Genomic DNA, 26,585 nt, shown 5'->3' on the forward strand with positions numbered 1-26,585 from the left:
CCTCCTCACCACTCTCTGCACCGTCTTCCTGTCTGAAACAGTGATGCTTCCAAACCAGACTGTGATGCTGTAAGACAGGATGCTCTCGATTGTCTCCCTGTAGAAAGTGGTCAGGACAAGGGAAGGAAGATGTGCTTTTCTCATGTGATGCAGAAAATGCAGGCGCTGCTGTGCCCGCTTCACCAGTTTCTCACTGTTGAGCAACCAAGCCAGCCTACTCATTAGGTGCACACCTAGGAATTTGATGCTGGTAACCATCTCCATAGGTGAATCATTAATACACAGAGAAGTGTGGCTGTGCCTGCCTTTTCTGAATAAAAAAAATGTTTCTTCCAACATATTAACAACAAGAAAAAAGTCAACAAAACTATAGGTCCACTAAAGAGAAAAGATGGCAAGGAAATAACAGGCAACAGGGAGAAAGCAGAGCTGCTTAACTCATACTTTGCATCAGTCTTCACACAAAAAGAAACTTTAGCCCAACATATCAAAAAAACCACTGCAAAAGACAAATTAGAAACAAAAATTAAAATAAGCAAGAAAATGTTAATAGAACACCTATCCGACCTTGATGAATATAAATCACCAGGACCTGACAGATTACATCCCAGAGTTCTGAAGGAGCTGGAAGATGTTATCTCAGAACCATTGCACCACATCTTTCATAAACCTTGGAGCACTGGGGAAGTACCTGAGGATTGGGAAAGGGCTGATGTGGTTCCCATCTTCATGAAAGGGGAAAAAAATGGACCCAGGAAACAGCAGACCAATCAGCCTAACATCAATACCTGGGAAGATCCTAGAAAAGATAATCAAAAAACAGATCTGCAAACAACTAGAAGCAAACAAAGTTATAACTAGTAGCCAGCACGGGTTTGTTAAAAACAGATAATGCCAAACCCATCTTATTTCATTCTTTGATAAAGTGATTAAACTAGTAAACCAGCAAAGTGCTGTGGACGTAGTATACTTAGATCTCAGTAAGGCATTTGATAAAGTAGACCTCAACCTACTCCTTGGTAAGCTAGAAAAAGGTGGAATAGACAACATTACCACCAGATGGATCTGTAGCTGGCTGGCAAACTGTACTCAACTAATAGTCCTCAATGGCACTACATCCACATGGAGAAAGGTAAGCAGTGGGGTACCACAAGGTTCCATCTTAGGCCCAGTACTCTTCAATATCTTCATCAATGACTTAGATGAGGGAATTGAAGGGGAACTCATCAAATTTGCAGATGACACCAAACTCAGGATCCAAAAAGATCTTGACAAACTTGAACAATTGGCCCTATCCAACAAAATGAGTTTCAGTATGGAGAAAAGCAAAGTTTTATATTTAGGCAGGAAAAATCAAAGGTACAAGTACAGATTGGGTGAGGCCTGTGTTAAAAACAGTAACTATGAGACGGACCTTAGAGTCCTAATGGATGATCACTTGATTATGAGCCAGCAGTGTGCAGCAGCAGCCAAAAAAGCTAATATAATCCCGGGTTGTATAAACAGAGGTGTAGAATCAAGATAATGCAAAGTATTAGTACCGCTTTATAAAACCCTAGTAAGACCATACCTAGAATACTGCAGCCAATTCTGGTCACCATATCACAAAAAAGATGTTGAAAGTTTGGAGAAAATTCAGAGAAGAGCAACTAAGATGATTAAAGGCCTAGGGACTAAAACATACGAAGAACGGCTGTAGAACTTGGATTTGGCTACTCTAAAGAAAAGAAAAAATAGGGGAGACATGATAGCAGTATTCCAGTATTTGAGGGACTGCCACCAAAAAGAGGGGATCATGTTATTCATGAAAGCATCAGAGGGCAGGACAAGAAACAATGGTTGGAAACTGATCAAAGAGAGAAGCAACCTGCAATTAAGGAAAAACTTCCTGACAGTGAGGACAATTAACCAGTAGAACAGCTTGCCTCCAGAAATCGTGGGTGCTCCATCATTGGACATTTTTAAGAAGAGGTTGGAGAGTCACTTGTCTGAGATGGTATAGGTCATCCTGCTTAAACAGGGGGCTGGACTAGAAGACCTCCAAGGTCCCTTCCAACTCTATTCTACAAGGTTTGAAATTCCTTAGTAGTAGTCGCTCGGTGCCAAATCTGGGCTATGGGGGGGGGTGATCAAAAACATCCCAACAGAACTGCTTCAAAGGTTCTTGGGTGTGTCTAGCGGTATGCGGGCGAGCATTATCATGAACCAACACCATACCAGAAGTGGTGCCATAGAAAATCCTGCCAAATGTGATGATGCCAAAGGAGTAGTGCTAGTGAAGTTCATGGAGCGTGGTTCGACCATCAATTCAGAAGTCTACTGTGAAACGTTACAAAAACTCAGACGAGCCATCCATAACAAGCGTCAGGACATGCTGACTTCCGGTGTGGTGTTGGTTCACGATAATGCTTGCCCGCACACCGCTAGATGCACCCAAGAACTTCTGTTGGGATGTTTTCGATCATCCTCCCATAGCCCAGATTTGGCGCCAAGCGACTACTAATAAGGAATTTCAAACCTTGTAAGATGTTATGACAAGTGTCTCATTAGAATGGCGATTATGTCGAAAAGTAATGCAATGCTGTAGTTTTCGGATGTGTATAATAAAAGTTCTGTATCTGTGAGTGTCTATCATTGATAAACAAATGGAGGTATATTTCCAAATTGCCCTTGTAGATTCTCCTGGTAGAATCATTTATATCAGAGACAGAGTGAGTTGCAGCCATACTCATTCCCTTATGGGGAGAAAATATGAGGATGTATATTGGATACCGTTGAGTTAGTAATTAAACCTTCCTCTGATGACAGTCAGATAAGGAATGGCAACATGTAGCACTCACAGCCCATGTGCTACTCTTGGTCTTTTTGAACAAACTATTTCATAGTAATAACTAAAGCTGCAAAAAAAAAAAAATCAAAATAAGTATAAATTTAAAAAGAAGAAGAAGAGAACCAAAACTTGGGAGAAGTTTCTGTTATGATAGTTTTTCCTCCATTGTGAGCTAGGAAACTAATGAAAACTATACTGTAGTCACAATTTTAAAATAGTTTTTAAAAGATCCTTAAATCTCTTGCTCAAATATGTAATATGGCCTCACTCACTTTTAACCCCTCAATCCTTATCTTCCCCTTCAAAGATTAGGTACTAAAAAAAATGCCTATCCCTGAAATAAGTGAGATTCTGATGACCACACTGAAACAAATTATACATTCCTGGTTGTGAGGGTCCTTGAGGCTCTCTGAGCTTAGTGGTTTTCTTGCAGACGTTTCATTACCAAAGTAGGTAACATCATCAGGCACTAATGATTTTACCTAGTTTGGTAATGCAAAAAAATCCACCAAGCTCAGAGAGCACCAAGTACCACACAGTTTAACCCAGAGCTACCAATATTCTCTTCGGTCGATATCCCTGGTTTTCTAGTTCCTCTCCTCAAATGTAAAAAGGCAGAGGGAAGTATTGGACAGACAAAGATGGAAGCTACCATTTCACAAACGATCCATAATGGGCAAGGCCACGGTTTTTTTGCTGTTAGAAGAGCACAACTGAGATACAGGATGCTTTATTCTTAAGACTTTCTATGGAAGTAAGCAGAATTTCAAAAATAGGTTGATATCAATGGGACGACAGATTGTCCACTCGTTCTGCAGAGCTGCAACGTTTCCACGGAGACGCTTTCTTTTGCTACTGTTTTGTACAAACTGTAGAGGCAGTAAATTGATTTGGCTCTCCAAATCAGAATCAGTCATGAGTTCAGTTTGGTCTAGAGCCAGGCCTGAAGCAAAGAAAAGCTCTTGTGTGGAGATTCTCTAATTTAACACATAGAGCACAGCGTTTTCCACAATAAAACCCATAGCAGCATCGACAACGACACTTTAAGAGCTCTGAAAATGGCTCAGAACTTTTCTTTTATTGGGTGACATTTCTGACCTCCCTATTCACATGCTAGTCAACAGAGTGTAAAATCATATTGGTGCCTTCAAAGATAATCTTTTTATAAATACAGAAATGTAATTATACAGTCTCTGGAGGACGGGAAATAATTATACGAGCGTACAACAAAGCCCAAGGCAATGACTCCATTTAAGCGGTTGCTTTAAATATCATTTAAATCTTGCTAAAACTTAATTACCCGATTATTCCTATTGCATTCTGTAGATCTGGAGCCTCAACTTGCCTGTCAGGAAATAGAACTTCATCAGAGAAACAAAGATAATGAGTTCTTATTAGCAAACTTGGACAGGGGACAGAAAAATTGAAGGTGAGAAACAGCTACTGCTAGGTCACATAAAGCATACAGTTCTAGGTTCTGCCTAGAACAAATGGGGTTCAATGTGACAAGGGCCCAGAACCGAGATAACATACATCATCTTTAATTCAGTCTGGAAGCCTGACTGGCAATTTATGCAACTTTATAAGAATAGGATTTATTTTACCTAGTACTAGAAGATAATATTTGTAATTCAAGGTTGAATTGTGGAGTCCTTGGTGCTCTTTGAGCCTGGTTGTTTTCCTGCAGATGTTTCATTGCCAAACTAGGTAACATCTTCAGCACTGAAGCATCTTTCAGTGCTGAAGATGTTACCTGGTTTGGTAATGAAATGTCTTCAAGAAAACAAGCAAGCTCAGAGAGCATCAAAGTCATCTAGCACTGATCAGCAGCAGGCAAATGGCGGGATTCTGTGTCAGCTATCATTTTTAACTCATAAGGAGCAGCCTCACTTAGAGCAAATAGCAGGAGCCTATCAGAAGGTAACAGACAGGAATCAGTGTTTTCAGCACCTTGAGAGCAGGAAGAAATACAACCGACAGACCTGTTGAACATAGCCAAAGGTTCTCTAGGCCACAGTTTTCCATACCTGTTACTCCAGCAGAAGACTTGAATTCAGGAAAATCCCTGTTTGTATTCCATCCTTTTTAGGGGAAACGCAACCATGTCAAGAACAATAGATGGAATCCTCATGGAGCCAGAAAGCTTTGGCTCCAGCAATAACTCCATGGTCATTCACTTCCTATTTGCTTTGCCCCATCTAGTCCTTCATCGACTTCAGGAAGTAGATCAGAATTTCCATAGTAGGATCAAGATGTAAAGCTGGATATCATAGTATATGCATGATACTAGACCCTGAACCAAATGCAATCTCTTCCAACAGTTTCTCATAAATATTAAATAAAAGGGAGAGAAAGCCAACCCCTGGGGAATTATGGAATTATGGCCAAAAGTGCATCCAATCCAGAACCTTTGCAACAGTCCAAAAGGATATCTTGGTCAATGTATTAAATGCCATTAACAAGACCAGGAGAAATGACCACTTCTTTCCATGTCCTGCAGCAGGTTATCTGCAAAAGCAACCAACGCTGTATTGATTCCATTCTTTGGCCCGAACTTTGACTGAAAGATAATTTGACTTGTCCTGAATACTCTATAATTATAACATGCCCAAGGAATGGTAGGTTGGATACTTGCTGATAGTTCCTAAGATGAATGAATCAAGAGGAGACAGTGCATCATGAACTCCTTCTATTATGAACACTTTATGCACTCAACAATAGAAAAAAAAAATACATACGTATTTATCTTTGCCACTGTCAAGGAAGTTTGTTTCCTTCATAGGAAACATTTATCTTTGACGTTCTAATTGTTTATTTATGTTTGATCTTTCATTTTTATTTCAGCAAAGGTGAGCTAAGCTTGTTTCCACCCCCACCTGTTCTTATAACAAATGGAATAAGTGCCACTCTCTTCCTTCTGCCTCCAAGGAATGGGGGTCCAAAGGAACAAAAGGGGAACACTTAAAAAGTCAGGAAAAGAGAACTCACCTTGTAACATCTTCGTCTTTTGTAGGTATCTTTTGGCTGCTGTATTTTGTTCTCTAGTCAGAAATATGAGGAAAATGCCATAAATAAAGGCGTTTTTCAAAGACCTTCAGGAAATTATTGAAGTAATTCAAAACTTTTGACACGCTGTCAAAGGAAATACATAATGGTTCGCTTCATACAGGACATTTTCTCAAATTATGCTTCTTCAACATTAGTACAACCCTTACAAACCTAAAGAGTAATATATCGAGAAAGGAAGGATAGAAACATCAAAATGCCTCAAAATAACCTTTAGTGTTTTCAGTCTATAATCTAGGCTGTGCCTACTGTTATATTGTAGTTTTGAGTTGTTATTATTGGACCAGACAAGGGAATCGGCTATTAGTCTTCTAACATAAAAATAGGGATGCTTACATTATGCACTTTCTTTTTCTCTGCTCAATTAATAGCAATTTGAGGGGGGAAAGATTTTGATTTTTTTAAAAAAACATACGAGGACAAAATGCTAAATGTCTGGGATCCAAATAGAAGTTATTTAAGGCTGTTTTAAGATTAAACAAAAACTGGGAAAGTGAATCAGTTCTTCTCATCTGTGATTTGACCCTTAGATAGTCTATAACAAGATTTGGCTTTGGGGGAGTTTCTCATATTGTTATTTTCACACATGTTCATGTTTTTCTGTGGTTTTGCTTACTCCAAAAGGAAATATATAATGACTGCATATATCTTAACAGATTCGCCATATATGTAAGCTCTATCCCATCATTGGAATAACTGTGGCAGGATGTTCTTGAATGCACGTCCACGTAGTTTCAAACTATCAAATTTAGAAATAACCTTGAAAGCCAATAATACTGTTATCTGCATCCATATATGGGAATGACCTCCGGAGACAGGAAGAAAGCCCACAGCACAGATCAGGGGTCTTCAAACTTGGCCCCTTTATGACTTGCGGACTTCAACTCCCAGAATTCCTCATCCAGACATGCTGGCTGAGGAATTATGGGGGTTGAAGTCCACAAGTCATAAAAGGGCCAAGTTTGAAGACCCCTGGCATAGACAATAGTATGATAATTAAAATTAGAGGCCAAAGGAAGAAAAGTAGTGAAAGTGTCTCAGAAGAAATACTTCCTAGGTTTCTGGAGAATAAAAGTGAGGGATTGGAGGGGCCCTTTCAGACTTGCAAGATTCTGTTAAGGTAACCTTACAGTAAAAATAGAGCTAGCGCTCCTGGAACTGTTTTTTGTCTGAACTATGTCGCAAGGCTAACAGCATCCCATCAACAGTGGGTTCTCAACCTCAATCCCATCAACAGTGGTTCTCAACCTGTCTGCAGACCCCTGGGGAAGTGTGATATCATCACAGGGGGTCCCCAAAGGCAAAAAAAAATGTTATGATTTAAATCTTGACTTAAGTCTTGGCGGTCTGTAGCCATGATCTGTGGCCATAAAGGTATTTAAAGGGGGTCCGTGGTGAATAAAAGGTTGAGAACCACTGGACTAAGAGATACAAATGGTACACTGACACATATTCAAGACTAGAATTTTTAAAAAAAAAAAAACTTTTAAAAGGTCGTTACAGAGAAAAAGGACAACTACAATTGTCCTTTACTTGGAAAAGCCGTTTTGCAATCTCTTGCCCAAGAATTTGTGTAATCTTTTACAATGTCATCTACTAACAAGATCATTTTTTGTCCCGATCAGAAATTTCTATCACTAGCATATTTCTCATCCTTCTCAGGTATGCAGGAGGAAATAATATTTCGGTCCAAATTATATGCAAATTGGAATTCCCCAGACCAAATGGAGCATTGCAGGGATATGTGGCCTGTCCATCACTAGTTCAATGTGGCAGATCAAACTACAAGGCAGGTGGAGCTATGGTCTGCTTTGTGAATCAAATGCAGTGGTGGGATTCAAATATGTGAACAACCAGTTTTCTGTGTGGATGCCGCTTCCGGAAGTCCATTCTGGGCCTGGGCAACAAAAAATTAGCTACCTCTGCTGAACTGGTGCAAACTGGCTGAATCCCACCACTGTCCAACACGATAATTGCAAGTTGGTGGCGTGCCTGATAACCTTTGACAGGCGCACAAATGCTTGAAACTGGTTGCAGGACAGGACTGCGCACAAGGCCTGTCCTCTGTGCTCTCTCTCTCTCCACTTCCCACCGGTTCTGCCAAGGAGGTCTGCAGAGAATTGGTATTCCTGACTGCTTGATTGGGAGTAAAGCTCCCCCTTAGGCCTTCTGGCTGAATGTGTGAAGGTTGGAAAGAGTAGGAGGCAAGACTACCATGTGCATTCCAGCCTCTCGCCCTCATTTGAAAGTTCAGGTGAGCAGCTGAAGAAGGTTTATAATTATTATTAGATATACTTAAATTCTGATAATGAGGTGACTATTTTTGGAAAGCTATGCTTTTTTTGAAAGAAAACCCGGGGACTGAGCTAACCATACATTATGCAGCTATTACACTGCATCGTTCATCATGTTCACTGCTGATTAACCATCAACATTGTCCTAAGCAATCTACAGCAATGTTATGCCATCTTGTTTGGAAGTTCTGTCCCCTTGCACTGGGTGGAGAAGAAAGACACAGAGAGAAGACAGATGTTGAAGACTGACAAATTGGAAGTGAGAAAGCTAGCAACGGAGAGCAGTACAAATTGTGTGACTCTTTTCTTAAATGAATTAACAGAAACCCATTAGCCCAATTACTTTTAAAAAATTTCTGTGGCACTACATTGCACTGCCAACATATCCAAATGAAATTCACAAATGCTTTATGCATACGTACATACATTCTTGCAATTTGTATTTGACTCAGATCTGTGTGCTTAACCTCACACCTGATCCGGCAACCTCCTAAATGTCCCAACAGGAAAAAAAATGTTTTCAGGTAGACTTCATCTATTGCAAATTTCAATATTTCATGAGCAAATTACCTTCACTGCAGCTGAAGGATAAATAAATAGAAGTTCCGTTCGTACAGTTAGCAAATGCACAAATGGTTTTGGAAAAATAAGTTAACAGGTAGAGATGATTCATTTTGTATTAGAATCATATTGTATAAACAGAGACTTTGGACCAATGAAAGCTGATCTGTGGATGGCAGGTAACTCTGAGTTTCTCCAAGACAGCCTTGCTAAAATTGGGTAGCAAATCCCTGATTCTGGGGATGTCTCATTTTTCATTTTAAAAAAAATGAAACTAACTCACAAAAGTAAAAACAAGCATCCCAAAGACTTAGCAGACAATCAGCTTCACCTTTGGGGGAAAAAAATAAACTCCAGTGTGAGCCTTATCTACTCTGTGACACCATTATGGCACCATCATGCCCACTATTGCCCTTAGAAATTGGGAACAAAAGATGAAAGAAGAGGGAGTCAAGCTATTCTCCAAAGCCCCTGAAGGCAGGACAAGAAGCAATGGCTAGAAACTAACCAAAGAGAGAAGCGACCTAGAACTAAGGAGAAACTTCCTGACAGTTAGAACAATTAACCAGTGGAACAACCTGCCTCCAGAAGCAGTGAATGCTCCAACACTGGAGATTTTTAAGAAGAGGCTGGACAGCCATTTGTCTGAAATGGTATAAGGTTTTCTGCCTGAGCAGGGGGTTGAACTAGATGACCTCCAAGGTCCCTTCCAACTTTATTATTACTATTATTATTAAAATAAAGTTGCCTTCCTCTTCTTTAGTATTTCATGCACCTGCTGAAGTTTTCCTCTTGGCCTAAGGCAGCTTAGCCACCAGGTCAATACAAAGGACATTTCCAGTGATCCACACTGTACAAATAGAGTCCCAGCTCTCTGGCAAACCAAGGTACCGTAGTTAAAACTGCAAAGTATATCTCAATAATGTCTTCCAGTGAGACACAGACTATTTGCATAATGTGTGTGTGTACAATGAAGGGGGGGTTGATTTTTTTTTTTTTTTTGAGCTTTGTTAGCAAATTGCTAGATTACCCCAAAGACTTGTTTGAGATCAAAGAACAAGTCTACTGAGAAAGGTCATATCTAATACCCAGAGATGTTCCACAGGCTGTATCAGGAAACAACACTATAGATTTGCTAATATTAATGGGAACCTTGGGAAATTCTTTTTCAGATGACTGCCTGCCTGGCTGCAAGTATAAATCTTTGACCTGAAAGATGCTTCCATTCAGGCGCAGGCTTGAGATTGCCAACTTCCAGCAGGCTCCTTCCCTTCCACCCCTCCCAAACCGGGGAATTGGGCCATCGCCTGGAAAGGAAAAGGTGTTAAGGATATTAGTTAAGGGAATCCACTTGTGCTTCTTCCCCTGAACCCCGCACAAGTTCTGAGGGCCCAAAGGAAGATTAAATGACTGAAAAACCATATCATTTCCATTGATAGATTCGTAATGTAATTATTATAAAGGGTCAAGCTCTAAATGGGTAGAACGACAAGACCTAAGGCCTGAGAGTTCTGACGGTTCTAGTACAACACTCCTTTTAGTTATATATTTCTTTGTATATAAGTATAAGTCAGTGATGGCGAACCTTTTAGAGACCGAGTGCCCAAAAACTGGCCCCGCCCCCACTCCACTCCACCCCCCCTGCCCTGCCCCCACTCTGCCCCCCATCCCCTGCCCCGCCTGCCCACAGGACCACTCACCGCCTCCAGGGCCCGCTGCAGATCGCCCAGGCAGCCCAGCAGTGCTATGGCGGCCACACCTTCTGCCCGCGCCCTGCAGCATCGACTGCATGATGGGGTATGAGGGTAGAGTCTTGTCTGTGCTGCCTGGCTGTCATGTCCTGCGCTGCTGTCATGGCTGTCATGGCTGCGCTGCTCCGTGTGGGCCACACTCAAGGGCGACTCTCCTTCAGGGGGCTGAGAGGAGGGGGTCGTGGGGGGAGGCAAGGCTGGGGCAACGGCATGTGTGCCCTCAGAGAGGGCTCCGAGTGCCGCCTCTGGCACCCGTGCCATAGGTTCGCCACCACTGGTATAAGTCAATGATGGAAGCTGGCTTTATTTAACAACCATGTGACTTGCTTAACAGCAAAAAAACGTTCATCAAATTGGGTGTGACTCACTTAACAACTGCATTGCTTCGTGTCCTAATCATATGCTGAGGACTACCTGGCTGAAGAGCTGTGGTGGTGTACTGGTTAGAAGGCAGTATTGCAGGCTGCTTCTGCTGAATGCCGTCTGCCAGCAGTTTGGCAGTTCGAATCTCACCAGGCTCAAGGTTGATTCAGCCTTCCATCCTTTCGATAGTTGGTAGAATGAAGAGCCAGATTGTCGGGGGCAAGATGGTGACTCTGTAAACCGCTTAGAGAGGATTGTAAAGCACTGTGAAGCAGTATATAAGTCTAAGCACTATTGCTATTTGTTCTGGATGTTTCCAGTAAAATTGTACAGATACCGTTGCCCACCAGGTCTCATTCAACATAAACAAAAATGTATTCAGATCTTGATCTTTATCCACTGCCCCAAATGTTTCCCATGCACTATTATCATAATCCACTAAAATGGCTAAAATTATTCTCAGTACTTCTTAATCCTATGCCTATGTCATTTGGATGAATCAAGGTGTGCTTTGGGCTGCCCCAAAGAAGCATCTTTTTTAAAACTAAAAAAATTGTCATGCTTCTTTCAGATCATAATTCCATAAACTATACTTGCCTCCAGATGTGATTTTAAGTGCAGCGTAGTTACAAGTAATGACATATTTTTATTTTGGCTTGTGTTGACTAAATGCATTAAAATGCAGTTCAATTCCTTGAACAGAGGAATTGCAGTTAGGTGTGGTGCTATGTTTATGATTAAACATTTTAGCTGTACTCATATGTCAATCTATTAGTGAGCTGTTAATTCTGATGCTGCTGTGATATATTTTATCACCATCAGCACATTTATCACAGGTGGACGTGAAACTTAGACAAAGGTGTATATGCTCATTAAAGATGAGCACCCTATTTATCTTACTGGAATGTAATTAATGTAAGTTACAATACTTAATTTTTCACTGTTTCTCATGATGCATATTTAGCATTCTTTCTGTACTTTATCAATCTGTTCTTCTATTGCACGAGCATCACCAAAAGATGTATGTAAGGGCTGATTCTTTTTTTTAAAAAATTGCAATTTATTTTCCATTCATAATATCTGTTGTGTTCTCCGTTCGCTTGCGAATGATGAAGAGACATGGTTGCAATAATCAATGCTTTATTCTCCTACTCCAACTCCAAGCAAAGAAGCAAAAGGCACGCAGGCCTTTTATAGGGCTTGAACCCCGGACAGAGTGAACCAATAAGACTTCTTTCTTCGCGCCTTGCACATGCGCACAAGACTGGCGCTGCTCTGTCTGGTCCCGGGCAGCCTTTAGAATGCCCGGGCCCATTTGCAACAATTCTGGGCCTGCTGAGTTTCCTCATCAGGCCCAGAACACAACAATATCCTTTATCTTTTGTGCAAGCATCAGGGTTGTCCTTACTGACAGATAATTGAAATGATTCTACCAGTCTTCTACAACCAGATGCCCTCTCTATGTAACCTAAAGGGATGACAATTGCAGAATTCTCCATCGGAATATCACATGGGAGTTTTGGGAGCTACAACTCAAGCTTCTCTAGAAAAATGCTGTACTGAGAGTAGACATCATCTTGTATAATCTCAACTGTTAAAGTTTCATTCTGTCTAATTTTTGATAGATGACCTCTTTTTCCAAAGAGAGACGAGGGTACAGATTTCCTGAGATAAGTCCTACATCTGAACCTAACATCTGAAAACTCTTCATGAAATACTTCCACTGACTGAAAGGGTAGGTGCAATTTGGTCAAGACATCCTCTTCCTCCCCTGAGTTCCGATAATCTGCTTTGAAGTTCTGTGAGAATTGACAACAAGGACTGCAAGAAAGACTCAACGAAAAGTGCCTTGCTATATAGTTTCATTTCAAGATCCAAGTTGAATTTTTAGAGCACTACCTAAACCAGTGGTTCTCAACCTTTTTAATGCCGCGACCCCAACTGGTCATAAGTCGAGGACTACCCAACCAGTCGTAAGTCGAGGACTTTCCCTGCCTGGGAGCACCGCGCATGCGTGGTGCTGCCCCCTGTGCCAGCGGAGGCGTAGCTGGCAAGCGGCAGAGACAGCGCAGGCCGACCACCGGCTGGGCCACCAGCTGGCCCAGCCCAAGGGAGGTAAGGCACCCGCCAGGCCCCACACGCGCCAGCAACCCTCCCTGTGCCCACTGGCCTCCCACCTCCCACCCCTGGCCCTCTTTTACTTACATTTTTAGTAGTTGCTCAGCAGGGAGGGGTGGAAACTTCCAGACAGCTCGCCTTCACTGCAGACAACTTGCAGCACCGTTTGCAGAATGGGACTTTTGGCGGGCTCAGCAGGGCAGAGACAGCCTGGACAATTCCTATTGGCTTTTGAAAGCCAATAGAATTAGACTCTATTCAAGAGAGTCTATTCTATTGGCTTTCAAAAGCCAATAGAATAAAAGGGAGTAGCACAGCTAAGGAAAAGGGGAAAAAAAGGGCGGACTGTGTTGTTTGGCAACCCCCGTGAAATGGTCGTTCGACCCCAAATGGGGTCGCGACCCATAGGTTGAGAACCGCTGCCCTAGAGTGCTACGGAAAGAAAACGGTGGTGTCCTGATCCTCAATAACATTCTGTGAATAAAGCAGGGCTGCTTTATTCATCATTAAAGCATCTTTTTTTAAAAAAAAAAATTTAAAAAATTTGATGCTCTTTTGCTTGAAGCACTAGTCAAAATGTTATCGTTGCTTCATGTAGTCTAAATTGCCATTTTACCCAGCCATTAGCAGCTAATTTCAGCAACATATTTCTCTGTGTAAGAACCGAACACATTTTTTAAAAAAACAACGTTTTGCTATTACAGGACAATCCTATTATTATTTGACATAATAGGCAGCAAATGCAGTTACAGATAACAAGTAGCAAATATGAGTTAGGACCTAATTTGTTTGGTAAGGAATAACAAAGTACAACGGGGTTTTTTTAACCTTTCTGCTTTTATTGAAGTTACAGAAATAAAGGATAAAATCTACCTGCAAGTGAGCATTTCATTCTAGTTATGATTTCACAATTTAGCTTCACACAAGAACTAGCATTACGGAACAATGAACATTCAAGAGTTTTCCTCTTCTTCTCCCCCCACCCCCACCCCCACCCCCACCCCCATTTTCCAAGACATAGTTTCTTAATATAGGTATTGATTTTCTAGAATTTTATCCAATAACCTGATCACTCAGCTGTAATGTTAATGATATTTCCAAGGGTTTTTGGTTATTTTTCAGTATTATCATTTCTGAAGAACTATATGTGAGAAGAGCAAAGAAAAAGAGAAAAACAGAGTGAATATAAGTGACAATTTGGATTTTTTCTTATTCTCTTAGTATTGCCGGATTTTATTTAAGTTTATTTGCTTAGAAATATGTATACCGTTAATATGTGAACACATCAATTTAAAAAATGTAGTCATTCTAGACATACAGTCAAGTTCATATGCATCTTTTACAGGCCGCAATTGATCCTGGATTTAATAAACTATTTAATAAACTATCCTAAAGATACGTAAAAAGTGAAGACAGTTCCGGACCATACGAATTCATGTTTCATTGTCTGATTATTAACACTATTTTTAGCTCTTTTTCTCCCTTTTTCTACCCTCCCCTTTTTTCCCACCACTTTTCTTTTTTGGGCTTGAGGATTCCAATCAAACTTCTTTATACTCATCAAGCCCTATTGGAAAGGAAGTGAGTAATTAAAGGGTCTGTAGTTAAGTGAACTTTTTAATAATTATTTATTAATTTATGAACTTAGCACCCCCTCCATACCTGCTGAACCTGCCACATCCCCATTTTTAAGATGTCTATTTTTCAATAATTGAGATAAAGAGAAAAATTATGTTGAAGTTGAAGGGACTAAATGAAAGACCACCCAAAATGTGGGAATGCTCTGGTTTTCCCCATCTTTGTCACTAGATGAATTGAAGTAATGGCCAACCCACATGGTTCTGATACAATAGTCAAAATGAAAATTGCTCTTATGTTCTTTACTGAGCCTTCTACTTTTGGACCTGTTTGCAATAGGTAATCTAGATTGGACTTTTTAGGTTGCCCCTTCTTAGTATTGCAATGTCATATCCTGACCCGGGTTCTGCAGGAATGTCTATTGTCAGTCTAGTTGACTTTGTGCATGGAATGTCAGAAGCACCATCTTGTTATTTGGGGCGGCAAAATACAATGGAAGAAATTCAGTTGTTCAGTACACATGGAGGCTAGACTTATTCATGGAAGTATGTTTACAAAAATAACCAGAATACCAATAACAGGACTTCTGCGTTGAGAAGAAACAGACGACAAACACATGCCTGCTAACATGTTTCTTTGTTGTTCTTAATATTAACATAATGTATCTCAGTTGAATGACAAGACACTGCACTGTGGCTACATGTAGAGGACCAAGAAAATGGCCTTGAAAGAAGCAAGAGCCACTATGAAGACAATGGTCCGATAAGAGCGGCCTTAACCGAGCTAAGAAAATAATCTAAGAAAATAACATCTCAGACAAGCCCCTTCCTAGTTCACATGAAGATAAAGGAAGGGAGGGGGAGGTACCTTCAGACTTACAAGAGACTGTTATTCTACTTATTACAAAAATAAGGTAGCGATAGCAATAGTACTTAGACTTATATACCACTCCACAGTGCTTTACAGCCCTCTCTGTGAGATTTACAGAGTCAGCATATTGCTCCCAATAAAAATCTCATTTTGCCAACCTCGTGTTGAAGGAAAAGTCTTCATCATGATTCAGTCCAAGCCGGGAATAAACAACATGGCGACTGCTTTAGAAAGATGGTTGCAGTTTATTGAAGAGGAGAGCCAGACAGAAAGATGGCTCTGGAAGAAAAAGAGAGAAGTACATGTAGGTTTTTATATCCTCTGGGGCTCTTGAGGTTGTTTCCTGTTCCTCTTTGAGGTTTCGTATTTCCTGTGTCATGTATTTTGACCTGTGTCCCTTTGGCATCTGTGGGTTAATACTGTCTTACTGTCTTAATTATGTCCTGTCTTACAGTTTGGGTGGGGTATGTAGATTTTAGGTGTCTTTGTCTTCTTAATCTTCTAGCTGGGGACCTCCAATCTTCCTGGATTATTTACATCTGCATTTCTACAGAGCTGGTTTCTGCTTGGGGGAGGGAGATTGGGGCTAGTAAAAAAACTGAGCATGCTTTTCTGCTTCTTTAAGATCCTTTGAGGATCTGCCCTTTTAATATTTCCTTCTCTAGGGGGGGGGCTGACTTCCCACACTCGGAAGGATGGAAAGCTGGGTCAATCTTCAGACAGTCAGAATCAAACTCCTGGCAGTAGGCAGAGTCAGCCTGCAATATTACATTCTAACCCAGTGGTTCTCAACCTTTCTAATGCAGTGACCCCATAATACAGTTCCCCATGTTGTGGTGACCCCCAACCACTTATACATCACCGGGTGCCAGGGGGAAAAAATGGCGGACAGCCTTGTTTAGCGACCCCCGTGAAATGGTCTTTTGACCCCAAATGGGGTCCTGACCCACAGGTTGAGAACCACTGTTCTAACCACTGTGCCACCAGTAGTACATGGCATAGATTTCTTAGTCTGTTCTATCGTGTAGGGTTGACACTACCTTTCTTAATACCAATTCTGGATATTGTTCTTCTCATCATCAAATGCTTTGTCTCAAATTGGGATTTTAGTCTCATTTTTGTTAGTCTGAACAGAAAGCGATTCTGTCGTCTGTTGGATACAGGCGGTTTTATAGAGCTAAATATGTATCCATGTATTTAATATGTAGAAAACTATTAATGCATATTATACTGAGGATGATCCTTTCTATTATTTTTCTTAACCACTGATCCAAGAGGAATGCAAGAACACATCATTGTCAGAGCTTCAAATTCCAGAAATAATCCTGTTTCAAAGGAAGATAACTTCCCCGTTGTTTCTGTAATAGTGTTCTGATAAATAACGAACTGCCTTTTGGCCCAGAAAAGGGCCTTCAAGGCAATTTGCAATTTAAAATGTTAAAACAAGTTAAATTTGACTGTGAAATCCCCCAAAACAGTTCACACCAACACACCGTTTTTGCAAACCCTGACCCTTTTCCTTCCTTTGCAAAATTAAAAACTGGGCGGTTGTTTCATCTGTTCTATTGGCAGACAGCGTTGGTAAAGAGCATTTTACCCTATTGTTACCAGGCTGATTGTTGTATTGTAGCACTGAACGTTACTACCTTGGTTCTTGGCTGGTAAGTAAAAACTCCAGATAGGTTTAAAGAGAAGCAGAAATGACCACCAAGGCAGCTTTAGCACAAGGGATTCCTATCACTGTGGCTCAGAATCCCGTGTGTAACACAAATAGATCTTTTGCATAATGACTGGAGGGGGGGGGGATTCACACACTCTTAATGATGATTGTCTTCCAGTAACATAGCAACAGCCAAATCTCTGAAAAGAAGAAGTTTTCATTTATACAGCATTTCATTTAAACACTGAAATTTGGTCCAACTAGAGTGTGGAACAAGTTTTGAAAGGAAGCTAATGATTAAGAAGAAATGCAGTGGACATTTAATAAGTGGAAGGAGCTACAAGATAATTAACTGGCATGCATAAAGATTCATGCTTTATACCAAAATTTTAATTTTGCACATAAATGTGCCTGATGTAGGCAGCATTTAATCACCTAGCTGACAGGAGTAACTACTTTCATTTAACCTTGACTGAAGATCATGAATTCTAACAGGTTTAATTGGATACATCATTTAACAGAATGAACAGAGCAAATTTTTCTCAATTCATAGGTTCTGATTGACATGCACCAGCAATAAGGCATTGCACAATTAAAGCTGATCTGTATTCTTGGCCTGGGCACCAATTTCCATAGTGATGTGACACTGTTTGATCATGGTGGCACTGAAACTATACAGAATTTCCCCTTGTTTTGAAAAGGGCAATGCTTTAAAAGAGAGAGAGAGAAATTTTGGCACTTAAAAAATTAATCATATTGATATGCACAGACTGCAAGGAAAGAGACATGTCTTATTGGTTATTTGGGAAAGGAAGGAAAAAATGGTCCAGTAGGTTAACTAATAGAAATCCTATACTCCACAGTACATATCTGCTTAGAAATAAATCCTGTTGTGCTCAATAGGGTTTATACCCAATGAAGAAGATTAATTATTCTCTTGGTAGAAGTTTTTTTTAAAAAGAAAGCACTAAAATGTAGGCAATCTATGTAAGAGAGATATTGGGCTTTAAGCAATAGTATTTAGTATTTATGTCTAAATAGATTTAGACTTATATCCTGCCCCAAAGTGCAGGATACAGCACTCTCTGGGTGGGTTACAATATCAGCATATTGCGCCCAACAAACTGGGTCCTCATTTTACTAACCTCGGAAGGATGGAAAACTGAATCAATCTTGAACCCTGTCAGGATCAAACTTGAAACTGTGGGCAGAGTTAGCCTGCAATACTGCATTCTAACCACTGTTAGGATTCAAAGGCAAACTTTCACATACAGACTGACCTGTATGTGATACATTCAAATATGTAAATATTCAGAAAAGCCAGAAAAAGTTAAATGTTTTATCACAGAACTGTGAATTATCCCTTTGTCTGCGCTAGGAATTTAAAACATTTATCTTCAAACTCTTAGAATAACATCTGAAAGTTCATGTGATCAGTTCTCCATAGAAGGTGACATCTGGTTACTCATGTCCGTAGAGTCCCAATAAAGGATAAAACTGCTCATGTGATGCTTTCCAGTGGTCAATGTAACTGAAGAATACCATAAAGATTAAAATATAGAAATCTCCGCCCACTTCTGAGGAGAGTGAATTCATACATGTAGACATGATTTAATATAATACATGTATTGCTCTGGTCTGAAGGTTTAAGAGAAAGTGGCCTGTATATACCATTCAGAGAATATCTTTGACATCAAAGAGTTGGAAGGGACCTTGGAAGCCCAACCCCCTGCTCAAGCAGGAAACCCTATACTATTTCAGACAAATAATTGTCCAATCTCTTCTTAAAAACCTCCAATGTTGGAGCACCCACAACATCTGGAGGCAAGTCATTCCACTGATTAATTGTTATAATTGTCAGGAAATGCCTCCTTAGTTCTAGGTTGGTTCTCTCCTTGATCAGCTTCCATCCATTGCTTCTTGTCCTGCCTTCAGGTGCTTTGGAGAATAGCTTGACTCCCTCTTCTTTGTGGCAACCCTGAGATATTGGAACAGTGCAGCTATCATGTCACCCCCAGTTCTTCTTTTCATTAAACTAGACATACCCAATTCCTGCAACCGTTCTTCATGTGTTTTAGCTTTCAGTCCCCTGATCATCTTTGTTGCTCTTCTTTGCACTCTTTCTAGAGTCTCAACATCTTTTTTATGTCATGGCAACTAAAAACTGGATGCAATATTCCAAGAGTTGTCTTACTATGGGGTGCTTGGTGCTCTCTGAGCTTGTGGGTTTTCTTGCAGATGTTTTATTACCAAACTAAGTAACATTATCAATGCACTGGTGCAGGTGGGTAATGAAATGTCTGTAAAAAAACCAACAAGCTCAGAAAGCACCAAAGACCCCACAGTTCAACCCTGAGCTATAAATGTTCTTTTCTATCAATAGATCATAGTATCTTTAATATATAGGCAAATGCATTTGCTGGAGAAGGCCAATAAGGTGAAGGATGATTTACAACTACACAATAGAAGCCCAGCTCCTTTTGTACCCCTGTTAATGTCATGTACACGTACAAATGGGTGGGGCCTTGATTGTGAATCTGTGATTTCCATCTTGATTTATTTTCCTCCTCCCATCAGGATGGCATTACTATATACAGGTAGTCCTCAACTTACAACCACAATTGAGCCCAAACTTTCTATGGCTATGTGAGACATTTGTTGAATTTTCCCCCATTTTATAACCTTTCTTGCCACAGTTGTTAAATAAATCACAGTTAAGTTAGTGACACGGTTGTTACATGAATCTGGCTCCCCCATTCGCCTTGCTTGTCAGAAGGTTGCAAAAGGTGAACACATGACACTGTAACTGTCATAAATATGAGACAGTTGCCAAGCATCCAAATTTTGATTACATGATCATGGGGATGCTTCAAGTGTGAAAAATGTCAAAAATCATCTTTTTCAGTGCCATTGTAACTACAAACGGTCACTAAATGAATTGTTGTACGTCGAGAATTAGGTGTACTTAAGAACAAAGCACAATGGGGAATAATTCCTTCTTTATGTCATTGGCTCATTGAGCAACATGCATCTTTTGATCTCCAGCTTATCTCACTTCAAATTAAGCCTCTCCATCTAACTTATCACTTTATGGAATAGAAATCAAATGAAGTAAAAATTTTCACTGAGCTCTCAAAAAGAATAAAGTTAAACTGTCTTCAAGATGAAGATGCTTTTTCATTTATCTCCTTCTTTGTGTGTGCTGATATTTCATGCTGATATTTCACTTTAGGAAATCACTTGCGTCACTTATTTATCCCCCAGGTAAAGTTCCCAAAACAACTCTGCCAAAAGTATGCTGGAGTTTTATTTCTGGCATCTTTCCATGCATCTTTCTTTGTTTCTCCTTTTTTAAAAAAACAACAACAACCTTAGATTAATTCAGAACTCTTCCTCCCTGACAATATATTGTACATCTCTTCTAAAACTTTGTTTTTTAAAAATTGTCCATTGCTGTTGTTGCGTTGTGCCAATGTTCCAAACTAGAAAATGTAAAATTACAACCCAGTCAAAAGTTCTAGAATATATCATTACTAGAGCAAAATCACTGATGCTACCATATTTGTGTGATCCTCTCTGACAGGGACTGATCTGATACTAACCGTATAAAGCATGTGTATCCTTGTGCTTATCTGAACATTATCAAATCAGTTGCTCCAGTGCTTGTATATTGCTATGTGGTTTTTCCATGGTTAAAGAAAAATACCTGCACTTTATAAAACTAATACAGAAAAGTCCCAAAACTCTCAGAGGAGGCTCCAAAATCTCCTCCCCATTTTTTATTTCTGGTCTCAGACAATTCAGAATTGTTTTTCTGTATTCAACATTATCAAGAATTTCCTGCTTATCAAGAGTTTCCCTGACTTACCTTAAGCATGTCTACAAGGAGGAACTCAAAACAATCTTCTAGTGCTCATGAGAAAAAGATGTTCTCCATTACTGTATATAACCATTGTGTTTGAACCAGTGGAATCTGGTCTGCATTTCCTGTGTGTAGTAGACATAATCTTCAAATGCATGTTAATCTACAAATAATCAGTACAAATAGTCCTTGACCCACAACCACAATTGAGGCCAGAATTTCCATTGTTAAGCAAAGTGGTTAAGTGAGACATGCCCAATTTTACGACCTATGTTGCCATGATTATTAAGCAAATCACTGCAGTTATTAAGCGAATCATGCAGTCGTTATGTAATCTCGACTTCGCTTGCTGGAAACCAACTGGGAAGGTTGCAAATGGCAATCACATGACCCTGGGAACGGCAACCATAATGAATACATGCCAGCTGCCAAGCACTCAAACTTTGATCGTGTGACGTGGGAATGCTACAACGGTTGTAAGTGCAAGAACTGTTTTTAATTCACTTTTGAGTTTCAGTGCCATTGTCAAACAGTCACTAAACAAATGGATGTAAGTGGGACTGGAGGCTAAAACATATAAAGAATGGTTGCTAGCATTGGGTATGTCTAGTCTAATGAAGAGGATGAGAGGGGACACAATAGCAGTGTTCCAATATCTCAGGGGTTGCCACAAAGAAGAGGGAGTCAAGCTATTCTCCAAAGTACCTGAAGGCAGGACAAGAAGCAACGGATGGAAACTAATCAAGGAGAGAAGCAACCTAGAACTAAGGAGAAACTTCCTGACAGTTAGAACAATTAATCAGTGGAACAACCTACTCCAGAAGCAGTGAGTGCTCCAACACTGGAAATTTTTAAGAAGAGACTGGACAGCCATTTGTCTGAAATGGTATAGGGTTTCCTGCTTGAGCAGGGGGTTGGACTAGATGACCTCCAACGTACCTTCCAACTCTGTTATTCTCTTCTATTCTAAGTTGAGAGCTACTTGTACTGGATACCTTTGGGTTTGATTTAAATTGGGAGGGTGTTCAATATCAACATTTTTTTTGTTTTATTTTGTGTCAACAAGGACTGGCTAGAATGCCATCTGCAGAGCTGATTTTCTTCTGGCTAGATATCTGGTTCATTCAAACCAGGTACATAAGAGGTAGTTGAAAACAAGTATAAATTAGGATGTGAGCCTGTGCTACACTTTGGGGCTTTTACTGGCACCAGAGTTAACAATAGATTTTGGCAAAACATGGAGGTATTAACTTGGGACTAAGCCAATATTTCATGTCCAAATGGTGCAAATCAAATACTTGTACGTTTGGAGTTTTTTTTAATAGTGACTTTATCGAAGTGTTTATTGTAAATATTTGCACACTTGTAAAAATAATCGTGTTTACAGCTTTGTTTTCTCCTGGGGGAGGGGTGATTTACTTTCTGATATAATAAGGAAGCACTGACATTTCCATCCACATCCTTGAAATGTCCAGACTTGTTTCTTGCTGTTTCTGTTTGAAGGAGCTAAACACAAACCTGGCTGCCTTCCCTATCGCCTTTGAGATGGCTAGAGCTGAGAAAATCCGCTACCAGGAAGAAGCCAATTCTACTAACAAGACTATTGAGCGGGCCAACAGATTAGTGAAAGGTCCGGAGGTGAGGTCCTATAGAGCAGGCTAATGAAGCAGTCTGCCTTTGTTAGACACAAGTGATCTGACAATAACAGAGGCACTTAGCAAAGATCCTGATGAGCTGGAAAAAAATTGTATCATTATCATTCATTCAGTGTGTGTGTTTTTTCATAAAGGAAACATATTTTTGACCTTTACATTTTGCTTTGCTGCTGCTTATATTAACTGCAAAATTACTTACTAACTAACATAGCCAAGAATATTTCAAAGAAGAACAATGGCAAACCTTTGGTGAACATTTGAACATTTCATATGGTGATAACCGCCAGCAGTTAGATTAGGGAAGCACAATACGATTCATGCAAGTAACTTAAGTTGCATGAAAATTCTCCAATTGCTTTCTCAAGGATGTACCATGCATATATTAAGACGAAGGATACATAATGATAACTCCCAAAATAATAAAATAAATTGTTAAAAGAAAGAAACAGATGCTGAAATCAAATGTCATCAAATACTCCAATGTTAAAACCCTGCTCTGAATCCATTTTTTAATCTTAAAGGATTATTTAAGTCACTGATATTTGATTTGATCTCCCACCACTACCTAAATGGTACTCAATCCTTGTGCAAAATTCAAATACTGTATACAAAATCATAGCTGGAGCCACAAACACTGTTTACTGCCAAAAGTGCTCTTATCATAAAACTAGCTTCTTATGGAACAGTAGAAAGCTGGGGTATATGTTTAGCTGGTTTCTGGGCAGCCAGAGTTTGTACACTTTACATATTTATTTATTTTGTTTTGTTTATTAAATTTGTTTGCTACCATCTCACCTCATGGCGATTCTTGGCAGAGAACCACCACCAGCAAAGTTCTAACAGGCCATTAAATTATATTAAAATGGACACAAAGTGGTGACTGATGGATGTCAGGACAATGGAAGGTTTAATGTAAGGATGTTTGCATTAGGTTTATCTGACAGGTAAAAAAAATAAAAAATAAATAAGCAAATATCAATATTCTCTGGCAATCCTTTTGTCATTTCTTGCAGGAAAACCACTGACTAAATCATGCTGAACTATACTACATATGCCTTTTCTCTTTTTATAATATGATCTGATATAATATGATAATATTATATACATATATATATATATATTTAGGTTGCTAACAAAGAATAAAGAGAGAACTGGTATAGCTATTTCGAGTTCCTTTAACTCTCTTCAGCCAGATTTACTCTTCTGAGATTCGAACCTGGGCTATCTGCATGTTAGGCAGTTGTTATAACCTCTAATTATTCTTTGTTAGCAACCTAAAAATGTAAAATGATGTCGCAGTTGGCGACTGCTGCTTGTGGATGGCTCTGGATTGAGCTGATACAGGCAAAAGAAAAGAAAAGAAAGAAGATTTCTTTCTCCCATATTTGGGCTGACAGGGTGCACACTCAAGGTAATATATAATTTCATCAGCAACTGCTGACGTTGTCAAAGTGTAAGCCAGCATCTGGGAACGCTCATCTTTATAGTCCTTTAGATGTTAGCAGTTTGGCTATTGAGTGTGTCACAGGTCTATCCGCCCCCCCCCCACCAGCAATTGGCTATATTGATCCTAATTTGGCTGCGCTGGCCGGCACCCGCTTTAATTTCACCGCTCCGCCTCCCCCCACTCACCCCACCCACCGGGCATATCTGTCCTGCAACACATGGCTATCCAACATCACCGCGGGATCGCTCTTCCCACTGTCGTGTCCAGATGTGCTGTCAGCATGCAATGCAATTATTTCAGTTGGTAATCTCTCTGTTATATTTATCGCGTTGACTGCGCTGATCTGCTGTCTCCTCTTCGACCTTGTAAGAGGTCCAGTCCATGTTTCCATATTTCCAATGCTCATAGCTCTTTGCCATGCTGGCGTGCCTGTTGGTATATGGCTAGGCTCGTTCATCTTCCCGTTTGCACAGGGAAGGGGTGGTTGATGGTTTATCTGTACTGGCCCCCTGCATGACTGCTTGTGTTGTCTCAGTGCCTGGTATGCTAGTAATAGCTCGATAATATATATATTATCCTTATAAATGTACTTGTGTGTGTGTGTGTGTATTATAAGGATAAAAAATAAGGATAAAATTCTTCACAATTATAGAATATTCTGCTTTAATGTTTTTTCATTTCATGCACTGTCACTATATATATTGACAATCTCTTTTATTACTTATTTTATTTAGGTTTTTTTAAAATACAGTTGAAACAAATATTTTTAAAAAAACTTTTTCATCTTCTAGCAAGAGCTATTTAAACTAGATTAAATAGATAATTAAATAGATAAATTGGAAAGTAAGGCAATGCTAGAAACCTATCATGTCCATCAAATACTAATCAGTTCAGCCCAAGTGAAAACTATCCCTAGATTCTCTCACTGGGCACTGAATATTCCTGATTGCAGCCTGACTTATTAACTTTCACTTTACCCCATCATTGCCTGCACGCTGGTAGAGAACTTTGACCTGTTGGATGTCACTGGGTGATTTCTATCTCCCAAACAACAAGGAGAATTGTTGAGAAGCTGTCAGATAAATTGGATATGGTAGCCTGCAGTTGAAAGGAGAGGCTCCATTCCAGTTAATGAAAGCATAGGAAAGCCTCTTTGTTACTGAATTTCAGGCAAGACCTTCTAACGACTTAAGCACACCCCAATATCACATAAACCTTAACACTGTTAAAACTTGTAAAATTGTAAGTATTGCTTAAGGGTAGATGAGCCAGTCAGGGCAAGACAGGCAGTATGGTATAGTGGTTAAGAAGCCAGGAGATTGTGTGAGTTATAATCCCATCTTAAGCACAAAGCCAGCTGGGTGACCTTAGGCCAGTCCCTCTCTCTCAGCCCTGGGAAGAAGGCAAGAACGAACCACTTGCAAAAAAATCTGACCAAGAAAATTGCAGGAAGTTGTCTAAGCAGTCATCAGGAGTCGAGACTGACATGAAGGCATTTTAAAAAAAAAAAAACCCTCTAAGAATAGGAGCCATAAAAGTAGTCAGGGAAGACTGAGAGGGGAGTGGAGGGGTCAAAAAGGTCAAGAGGTCAGCCATATAATTGAAGCTCATCTCTTTTGTGTTCATCCAATACATGCAAAAAGTGGGCAGAACTTCAATTACAAAGGTCTCCTCCACCCAATGAACAGGTTAGGTCAGGGATGGCGAACCTTTTAGAGACCGAGTGCCCAAACTGCAACCCAAAACCCACTTATTCATCGCCGGGTGCCGGGTGGGCATGGCCTACTGGGTGGGCGTGGCTGTGGTGGTCATGGCAGACTGGGTGAGTGTGGCCAAGATGGGCGTGATCACCTCGATTTGGCTTCTGGGGAGGGATTCCTGTGGGGGCCAGGCAGGGTTGGGGGAGATCCAGGGGGTCTCTAGCAGGTGGGGCAGTGGGCAGGAGGCTCGTCCTGTGGAGTAAGGCAAGACAAGACAAGGCAGGGTGGGGAGGAGGGAAACCAGCCGTGCTGGGATGCATCCGGCCACGTGGGACCTCGGTGAGTTAGTGGGTGGCTGGTTGAAGAGGGACGGTTGCCATCTCTGGAGCATGGCGCATGTGCCCACAGAGAGGGCTCTGAGTACCGCCTCTGGCACGCATGCGATAGGTTCACCACCACTGGGTTAGGTAATACTACATATATTATATGTACAATATAATGTCTATGTGTTTATTTCTTTTTTTAAAAAAATTACATGTTGTATGTAACATATAAAAAGCATTGAATCTTGGAACACTGAATAATCCATAATTCCATCAGGTTTTGATGATCTGAGCACTTAAGTAGAGCACAGATTTAGCAAAGATTCTTATGTTAAAAACCTCCTTGTTTTCCCTTTCCGGTTCAAGAAAGAGAAGAAAAAGAAATCACGCGAGTCAATTTTTTGTCTTTTCAGTCTGACATTCGATAATGCCTGTCCGAATCCTGAAATGAGAATGGCTTTTCTTTTATGGAATTTGCTAACTTCTCTGAGGAAAATATTTAAAAAA

This window comes from Crotalus tigris, unplaced genomic scaffold, assembly GCF_016545835.1.
Source record: "Crotalus tigris isolate CLP2741 ecotype Arizona unplaced genomic scaffold, ASM1654583v1 scf7180000020397.568083, whole genome shotgun sequence".
NCBI classification, from domain to species: Eukaryota; Metazoa; Chordata; class Lepidosauria; order Squamata; family Viperidae; genus Crotalus; species Crotalus tigris.